Genomic DNA, 10,161 nt, shown 5'->3' on the forward strand with positions numbered 1-10,161 from the left:
ATTTTAAAATAAAAATATAATATATAATGTTTTATTACCAAGACATTTATTTGAAAGAAAGATTAAACAAAATATTTCAAATAGTTAAAATATTTATGTTTCTTTTGGGTACTTATGAAACGTGCATAAATACTAAAAACGTTCCAAATATTTTGTTTAACATAAATATAAAATAGAAATCGAAAGAAAGAAAACTTTAGGAAAACATTTGACAGACTAAAATGGGATCTGTTTGGGTTTTTCACTTAAAATCGCATTTTTAAAACATTCTAATCAGAATCTTTGTAGATTTCCCAATCAGATTCTCAAGATTTTTTGGAGAAATCGGTTTGGATTCCAGTTATAATAGATCCAAGAAAAATTTCTATGCTTGGTTCTGCTAGGCTAGCTAATTAGAGTCTATAATTTTTTAGGATGTTGAACTGAATCCCAAGCAGATCTCAGAAAATCTCCTACATGGATGTTTGAATATTAGCAGAGTCTTTTCCATCTCTCTTTAAAGAAAAAGAGACCGGTAGGTACGTGAGTCATGTGCGATGCTCTTTAAAGGAGAACACCAACGTGAAAGGAATCTTCCTCCTCCTCCGTTTGTACGGCGAAGTTCGCGGGTTAATTATCTCGGTTTAACCGCCGTTTTGCGAAACTTTGACCTTCTCTCAATATCTATCCCACGATTCCAGATAATCGCTCAATGTTCCCCTCGAATCTACTAATCAGGATACATATTTTATACGTGGCCTTCTTTACTTTGCGCTACTGGACAACTCAATCCGATATCAGGACAAGATAGTTCTGTTGCTGCATGTTCGTATTTTGGTTATTACGAAACAAAATGTACACTGAGGGAAAAATTATCTTAAAATCACCAAATATTTTTTTGATGGGTGCCATTAACATATTTACTTATAAATCTAAATTCTTTTTATTTAAATCAAATATTGTCTACCTGATTTAAGTAAACAATATTTGGTTTAAATAAAAAGAATTCAGATTTATATATATATATATATATATATATATATATATATATATATATAAATATGTTAATGGCACCCATCAAAGAAATATTTGTTGATTTTAAGATAATTTTTCCTTCAGTTTACGGTTAACAGAGTCGTGGTAGGTATTAATACATATAGGGTGTCCGGTAACTCACACAAGAGCCGTGGTGTATAGTTAGATTAGGTCAAACTGAACAAAAAATTCCTCTACCATTTTGCAAACAACCACGTAAAATTTTGTATTATTAATAAAAAAAGATTTATAAATGATTACGCGTTATATAATAGATGAGCTGTGATGGTGACGTTTGCCGCTGTGTACTTATGTATTAAGTTGAACTGAACAAGAAAGTCCTCTACCATTTTCCAAATGACCACACACATGTTTAGTTATTGATTAAAAAAGTGTGGCATACAGTTGTACACGCGTTAATACACAAACCTTTTTAATTAATAACTAAACATCTACGTGATCATTTGAAAAATAGTAGATTTTTTGTTCAATTTGACCTAATCTATTGACCCTTTTAGTGCCCACCGAAAAAAATGTACCTAAGCGTAAAATAGACCAAATTGATGTAGTTTGATAGCGTTTGAGAAGAGAAGTATAAAAATAAAAGTAAGAATGATATTTAACAAATTCAAAAAGGAACATATTACGAAATAAAGGGAGAATAAATGAACGACAAATATATTTCAATATTGTGTTGCAACGATATATCGTTGTTCGCCACTATAAGGATGAATACTTGTACACCGTGACTCCTTTGTGAGTTACTGGACACCCTGTAGAAGAAGGTTGCCTCTACCATGTTTATACAGTCAGTCACAGTCGCTCGGAATTTCGATCGATCTAATTCGATAGAATGTACCGCGCGGTGGCGCTTTTATATTTAATTAGGCATTAAGGGGAGTCACCGTGTCGTAACACACACGGATATATGCAACGAGCGCTCGCTCACACATCTCGCCGAACAGAATGTCCTTAGGATTTTACAGCGACAGCGGGGCCTCTCGGTTTAAGCGCGGTCGTGGCGGACGAGATTGCGGCGACTCTCGTCCGCGCTGTAAACTTCGGTTAATTAAGCGGTGGATTTAATTCGGGACGAGGGGCGCGCCGCGGGTGCGCGCACGCGGCCGGGGGCCAATTTTCCGCGAATCGTCATTTATCGGGCCGGCCTGCAAGGGTTATGCAAATTACGCCGCTGGCATAATTCAGCAGCGCCGGCAGCTTGCCGCCGCGTGGATTAAAGCCGGGCGTTCCTATGCAAATGTCGTCGTCGAATGGCTACGCAGCGACGTCGTTCTGCTTCGCGAAGGAAGACGCAAGCGGTGCGAGCAGTGACACGAGCAAATCAAGACATTGATACGCCCGTTCGAGGGGACAAAATTGCACGAAGAACAAATTCGCGAGCATCGAGTCGCCTTGCTCGGTGCGGCAACAAAGCAAGAACGTAAATTAATTTATTATACTTTTATCTCTCCATTAGGTAATAGTATAATAAAGAGAGACAATATTTATTTTCCGTGCACTGTCATTTCGGCTCATATCATAACTGCTATTGTGCAAGTCCGTGAGCAATCGTGAACATTTATTGCTCCTAACTTCATTGTAAGCAATTAAAGAAACAAATAAACCACCTTCAAAAACCTTAAGAGGATGCTGAAGCTGAAAACTTTACCGACAGAACACTGACATTTTTCTACAAAGTTTACGTCGTATTGGTTATATAGAATTACAAATGCGTTTACGCAATGAAAGTACGTGCAAAGATAAATAGGAGCATTGCTCGATATGTGACGAAAACGAACAAAAAATCTTGAATGTAAAATCTCCAGCTGTCAGTTAGTGTAATATTTGCCTAATCCAAAAGTTTCGCAGCTTGTACATACCGAAAGTGTAGATGCTCCAAACAAAAAAATTTTGAAGAAAAATTTCATTGCTTTACCTTCGCATCCGCATTTGGAAACTTAAGAATATCGAAAAAGTTTGCAGAAAGATTTCTATACATATATGGTTAGGTTTTTCGTTGAATATGGTAAAACAAAGCAACACACATTCATATAAGTTCTGTATATACAAGAAATACGAAAAGAATAGCGTGATTATGTTAGTGACGATCGTCTCTGCATTATCGACATTCTTTGAGTTTGTCATCGACTCCAGCATCCCTTTAAGGGGATGCTGAAGCTGAAAACTTTACCGACAGAATACTGACATTTTTCTGCAAATTTTATGTCGTATCGGTTACACATAATTACAAATGCTTTTGCACAATGAAAGTATGTGCAAAAATAAATAGGAACATTGCTCGATATGACAAAAATAAACAAAAAATCTTGAATGTAAAACCTCAAACTGTCAGTAAGCGTAATATTTGTCTAATCCAAAAGTTCCGCAGCTTGTATATACTGAAATTGTGGATGCTCTAAACAGAAAAATTTTGATAAACATTGCTCTACTTTCGCATTTGCATTTGGAAGCTTAAAAATATCGAAAAAGTTTGCAGAAAGATTTCTACATGTATATGGTTAGGTTTTCCGTTGAATATGGTAAAACAAACCAATACACATTCATGTAAGTTCTGTATATACAAGAAATACAAAAAGAATAGCGTGATTATGTTAGTGACGATTGTTTCTGCATTATCGACATTGTTCGAGTTCGTCATCGACTCCAGCATCCCCTTAATAGTTCCAAGAAGTATGAAATAATTTAGTATCAATAATTACATATACTTATACGATTCTATTCTAACATTTTAATGATATTAGAAGTTGACACAAAAACCTGACTGATTAAGTTAATAATCACATACTTTTTTTTTTATTATTTATTTTCCTATAGTTATATATATAGTTAATTGCTTAATTTGCGCCAATTTCCAATACTATTAGAATACTATTAGAAGTTTATAGATACATAGAGAAAGAAAAAATATCTAAAAAATAAAAAATATTTATTTGGTGAGTACTGATAACATATAGTATACTTAAATCTATATTCGGTAAACCTTTACAATAACGGACCCAGCACTTATGACCTTGACCTTCATATATATAATAGAAGTCACCCTCCTGAATAACCTTCAGAAGGTTCAAAAGGTTTCAGTCGTCGCCCGTTGTCTGTTAATGAAAGAAATTTGAAAAATATATAATAATTTTTCGATATTATATACTGTTAACGAGGCAAAGTGTGACATATATGTGTTACATATTTCAGTAGTCGCTTGTGATTTTGCGTGAAAAGTCGAGAACGTATGTGTGGAACGAAATAATTGTAGGCTTTCCTTCGGACTGTAAGCACGAGAAGATGTAGCCTTTGCTTCGCGTTGATACTATCGCGTTGACACTACCTTGTGTTTATATTTCAGTATTTCTTCTGAATGTGCTTACACTACTCATTGCTTTCAGTGTTTATGGTAATTATCGGGTATAGGAGAGGCAGCTCCAATGACTTTAACTTTTTTCTCAGAAACGAGATATTAATAAAAAAAGGTGCCTGTCCCTAGCCGTGTGACTGAGGGGGCTAAGTCCCCCAGACCCCCCGCACCGCGGCAGGGGGGGTCCAGTCTTTTGTGAGAAATTCTCACTCTTTAGAAAATACATCTTTTTTTATAATATTTTCTAGGTATACATTTTATACGTACAGTATAAACAAGCTACACCATACTTGCGAAATTTCTTTTGTTTATAATTTTGAGCTTAAATACAATAGACTTGCTCCCCCCCCTGCGGTGCGGGGAGTCTGGGGGGCATAGCCCCTCAGTTACACGGCTAGGGACAAGCACCTTTTTTATTAATATCTTGGAAACTATAATAGATCGCCATATAGCTACGGGCCGCAGGACATAATATACGCATATACGTGTACTGTTTACCATATTTCAATGTATACTGTGTACCAAAATTACGTTCCATTTATAAAACTTTTTTTTCAATAACTTTTTAACAAACAATGAGCGACGGGTGAAACCTTCTGAAGGTTACTCACCTCTATCATATATATAAAAGTCGATTCATAGATGCTGGGTCCGTTATTGTAAAGGTTTACCCTATATTCTTTTATTTAAATAAAATACTCGTTTTCATGAAAAGCTAAGATTTAGGAGTACAAATAAGTTTCTTTTGATTTACTTCTTTAATTTGAAGAAATCTGCAGCTGAGGTTCGATTGCTTGTAGAAGCATATGGTGAGGCTGCTTTAAGTGAGAGAAGTTATCGTGAGTGGTTTCAAAAGTGAGAACGGTGAGTTTAACGTCGAAGACAAAGAACGTAGCGGAAGGCCGAAAGTGTACGAAGACGCGGAATTGGAAGCATTATTGGAGAAAGATTCGTGCCAAACGCAAGAAGAACTTGCACTTACATTAGGAGTGACTCAACAAGCAATTTCACATCGTTTAAAATCGTTGGGAATGATTCAAAAGCAAGGAAATTAGGTTCCATATGAACTGAAGCCGAGAAACGTTAAACGCCGATTTTGCACATGTGAAATGCTGCTTGCCAGGCATAAACAAAAGGGTTTGTTGCATCGTATAGTCACTGGTGATGAAAAGTGGATCCACTACGATAACCCAAAGAAGAGGAAATTATGGGGACTACGTGGCCATGTTTCAATATCGACAGTCAAGCCGAATATTCATGGAAAAAACTCATGTTGTGTATTTGTGGGATCAGCTTGATGTCGTGTATTATAAGTTGCTCAAACCAAACGAAATCATTACTGGGGCTCTCTACCGAATACAATCGATGAGATTTAGCCGAGCACTCAAGGAAAAACGCGCCCACTACTACTCCAGACACGACAAAATTATTCTCCTGCATGATAATGCTCGTCCATGTTGCGGCGCCGGTCAAAACCTACTTGGAAACACTCAATTGGGAAGTTTTACCCCACCCGCCGTATTCACCAGACATTGCTCCCTCTGACTATCACTGGTTTCGATCGATGACGCACGGCCTGTCTGAGCAGCACTTCACATCATATGAAGATACCAAAAATTGGATCGATTCGTGGATAGCTTCAAAAGATGAAGCGTTCTTCCGACGCGGTATCCGTATGCTGCCAGAAAGATGGGAAAAAGTAGTGGCTAGCGATGGACAATACTTTGAATAAAACATAAGGTACCGTTCTTTTACAATAAATGCCCAATTTTTGATAAAAAACGGCGGAGACTTATTTGTACTCCCAATTTATTTAATAAATAATATTAAATACTCGTTTTCATGAAAAGCTAAGATTTAGAAAAAAAAAATATAATATTTCTTCGATTTGATAGATTTTCCCTATCATTCTCTACATTTTTTAATAAAGAGACACCTGTTTATAACATAGTAAAATTTAAAGTATATAGGCATCAATATTCCAAGGACATATATGATTTGGACAAGCGTTGACTATTTTTGTTCCAATTACGTATCAAGACTGTTAACACTGTATGATAGGATATGATGAGATCAAGCGAAATTATTATGTCTTCTAAATATAACAGAATTTCAATATGTCGTTCACATAATAGCACCAAACTTACTTAGAAGAATATTTGTGGTAGCTTAGGAACTACTTTTGCATTGTTTACATCACATAAAGCAACTAACAATTGTACTGATAGGTCTATATGCCAAAAGTGAAGACGTTAATGTTTGTGATAAGTGCGGAATGTATAAAAAAAATCTTAGATTCGTGAAATCTTAGATTGTTCTGTCTTATATTACGATTATCTAGACAGTCCATTGTTTCAGCAACTATATATGATTATAACATTTTGAAACAGATTTTAAAAGGAGATATTTTTGGATACTACTAAACCGTAGCATACTACCATCATGAATTGTTCATTCCTTTTTACATCTTTTTTTCTTTTTTCTCAAAACGTAATAGAATATAAATAATATATAATGTTTTCTAGTCATAAGTCCTGCATATAACAAAGTGAATAACTTTAGATCCTAAGACTGTAGAGAGAATTGCAGACTAATTGATTATCGTAATTCGTATGTAGCTATTTATCGGAATTTCTTTAAAGTGATCACTTTCTTTAAAGTGACCATTTTCAATGATTTGAAGCGTATACGATTGCCATATTACTTTAATAACGTTATGAAGAATATAAAAGAGAGATTTGTTTTATTAATTGTGAATATTTTTATACAGATTGTTGTTATTGATATTATCAGTCTGTTATTTTTTTGGAATATTTTCATGTGGTTTGCTTTATAATTTATGGCTAATTAATAAAAAACATATTGCTTTGATGCTGTCTTTTACTCAAAACGTACTATTAAAAAATTAAACTATCATTTCTTTTAGTAACAATAATTTAAGTATTTACAGTTTTATCCTCTTTCGTATTTTATTTACAGTTTTGTCCTCTTTCGTATTTTATTCTTTTCTGTTTACGGCGTAAGAGATAAATGTAAAGTCAATTATTTAGACACTCGATATACGTCTAGATATACATTCGCGACATTCTAAGTGAAAACAGATATTCGTGGCACGTTGTTTCTTCAAATATAATTCAGTTTGTCAACAATCCTGCGAGAAGTGCGGAAATATTTGCATATGTTCATAGTGTCCTTTAAACAATTACCAAGTAGACAACTGTACGATGTCTAGAGAATTTTAATCAAGTAAAAGAAATTTTCTTCACTGCTTTATAAGATATTTTATTAGTATCTATTTTTCTAATTTAACTTATGTGTCCACACATTTTGTATAATCTCGGTTTCCAAAACTTCTTTTTTTCCTTCTTGTTTCATTATTTTTTTTATCCTTCTTCAACCCTTCTTTTATTCTTCAATCCTTCCCTTTTATTTTTTAATTTATTGTCTTTGATTATTACATTTAATGTACCAAATGGATAATTTTCAGAAATAAATTAATTAAATTTCCTGCTACACAGTGTTGTTGTTATAACTACATAAGCATATTATGCATATTAGTTCTTTTTGTCGGAACAACAAATATATGATTAGTGCCGGAAATGACTATAATTTTAAGGAAAATTGACAATTTACTCGCGCGGTACTATCCGATCGTATATATTCGCCGATGATTTAATCACGAGACTTAAATTATGTTCTTCTCGATTAATGGTTTCAGGGCAGACTGTACATACCGTCGTCGTCCGCGTATACGGGATACACGCGAAATTTACTGCCTTTTAGGCATCCACGGCAGTGGATGTCGTGGAATTCCACGACGAAATTGTTTCAGAAACTATGTGGCTGGCTTTTTGTTTCGGTAACGCTACAAAAATCCAAGCGAACGACAGTGAAAAAATGCCCTTCTTCCTTTCGTGCGCTGCCGTTTCGGTGGTGGTTTTCGCTCCGGGAATTTTTGCCCGTCGCAAACTTTCCCGTCGACACGTACACGCCTGCGCGAGCGGTTTCACGAATATTTTTAATGCCAGCTGCGCCGCTAACGAGTTAACTTGATGAATGGCAATATTCCGCTCCTCCTCCCACTATTACATTGCTATTTTATAGCGACTCACGTGACTCCGCCGGCTGTACAGCGCATCGCGGCTCGTTTAATTATTCGATCGTTTTTATCATGTATTTGCATAACGCTCTAAACAGCCGTTTTGCGTATTAACTCCACCCGTCAAATAAAACGTAGAGTTTCTTTTTTGTGCAGAAGTACACGCACTTCGCGCTGATAATAACACGTAATAAAAAGACGTGACGAATGTAATCGCGATAATAAGCCACGTCCAAGCGCGCCGCCGCGGATGACGTTTAATTGAGCCCGCGAAAAATATTTCTGTCTCGGCTTCGAACGGCAGGAGAACTCGAAGAGCGACTCGCGCGCAACTAAGAGGCTGCTTAATTTATTCGACGACTCCTCGCCCCGCGCTGGTGGTTGTCCGTAATTTCAGTTTTCGTCATTTACGATTGGATTCCCCGGGAGAGCGCGCCAAGGTGCTCGATAAGATCTCGACCGCCTCCACATCCTTCACGATCCTTCCTTTCGTTCGTTACTGCGCGCACGGCGATGACCTTCCCTCTCGCCGAACGCCCGTCGTATCCTTCTTCATTTCCTTTCGACGAAAAGTAATTATTTGAAAGACGATATACCGTCGGGTTTCGCGTTACACGCACACCGAGAGCGACTGCCGAGCGAAAATCACTCGGAAAACTTATGAGCGCCTCTTTACGACCGTGTTTTATTACACGTGCAGGACACGTCGGGCACTCTCGGACTGTCTCATGCGCGCGCTTTTAATAGGGTTGCATCACGATAAATACAGCGACGCATCATTAATAGCCACCATCGCTCAACTTCCGTGACTCTCGTTTTGATTCGGGAGACGAGATGCCTACCCTGAACCTAATCGGGAGATCAGTAATCGGACAATCTATCATTCCTGGTGGAATTCGGGACGGGAATTCTGATTCCAAGATCAGTACTTGTACAGCATGTCATTATTTGACAAATAATCGTGGCTTCACGAATTTTTGATTCATGAAAGGTATATTCGTAGATCTATACTGTCGTATTCTTCCTGAAAGAAAGGTATTCTAGTATATCGAAGTAATGTATCGAAGTTATTGCAGTTGTAATCAAGTAGTCTCGAAATGATCAAAGTGTTCAAATTTCTATTGCGTGATGCCAATTGGCTGCCTCGTTGTTGCAATGCGGCTTGTTTCACGTGTATCGTTTGCGACTTTGAAATTATGTACTATGTGAATTTAAACAGCTAAGTTTTTTTGAGTTGAAAGAAGACGAAAGAGAAAGTGAGAAAAAACAAGAAGAGAGAAAGAGAAATCTGCAAGAGAGAAAGAGAGAGAAGAGGGAGAGGGACTATGCTTTTATCATTTTTATCATTATAATAAAGTTAATTGAAGAACCAACTGACAAGTATGACTTGATTGGCATACCTTAGAAGACAGAAAACTTGCAAGAGAAGTCTGCTAAGAAAACTCACATAAAATTAGCTCATAAGTATCTTGCATACAGAAGGCAATATATTTTGCATTAGGTATGTATTTATTTCAATAAAAAAGTAGGAATTTAGATCAATGAACTCTTAAATAAAAAAAAGACAAATTTACAAAGCTTCACATATTAAAAAAATATAACACGTTACTTATGTTGAATTGTATTTTATATATATATATATATATATATATATATATATATATATATATATATATAT

This window comes from Odontomachus brunneus, unplaced genomic scaffold (genome assembly GCF_010583005.1).
Source record: "Odontomachus brunneus isolate Ranch 3 - 2012 unplaced genomic scaffold, Obru_v1 Obru_scaffold_121, whole genome shotgun sequence".
NCBI lineage: Eukaryota > Metazoa > Arthropoda > Insecta > Hymenoptera > Formicidae > Odontomachus > Odontomachus brunneus.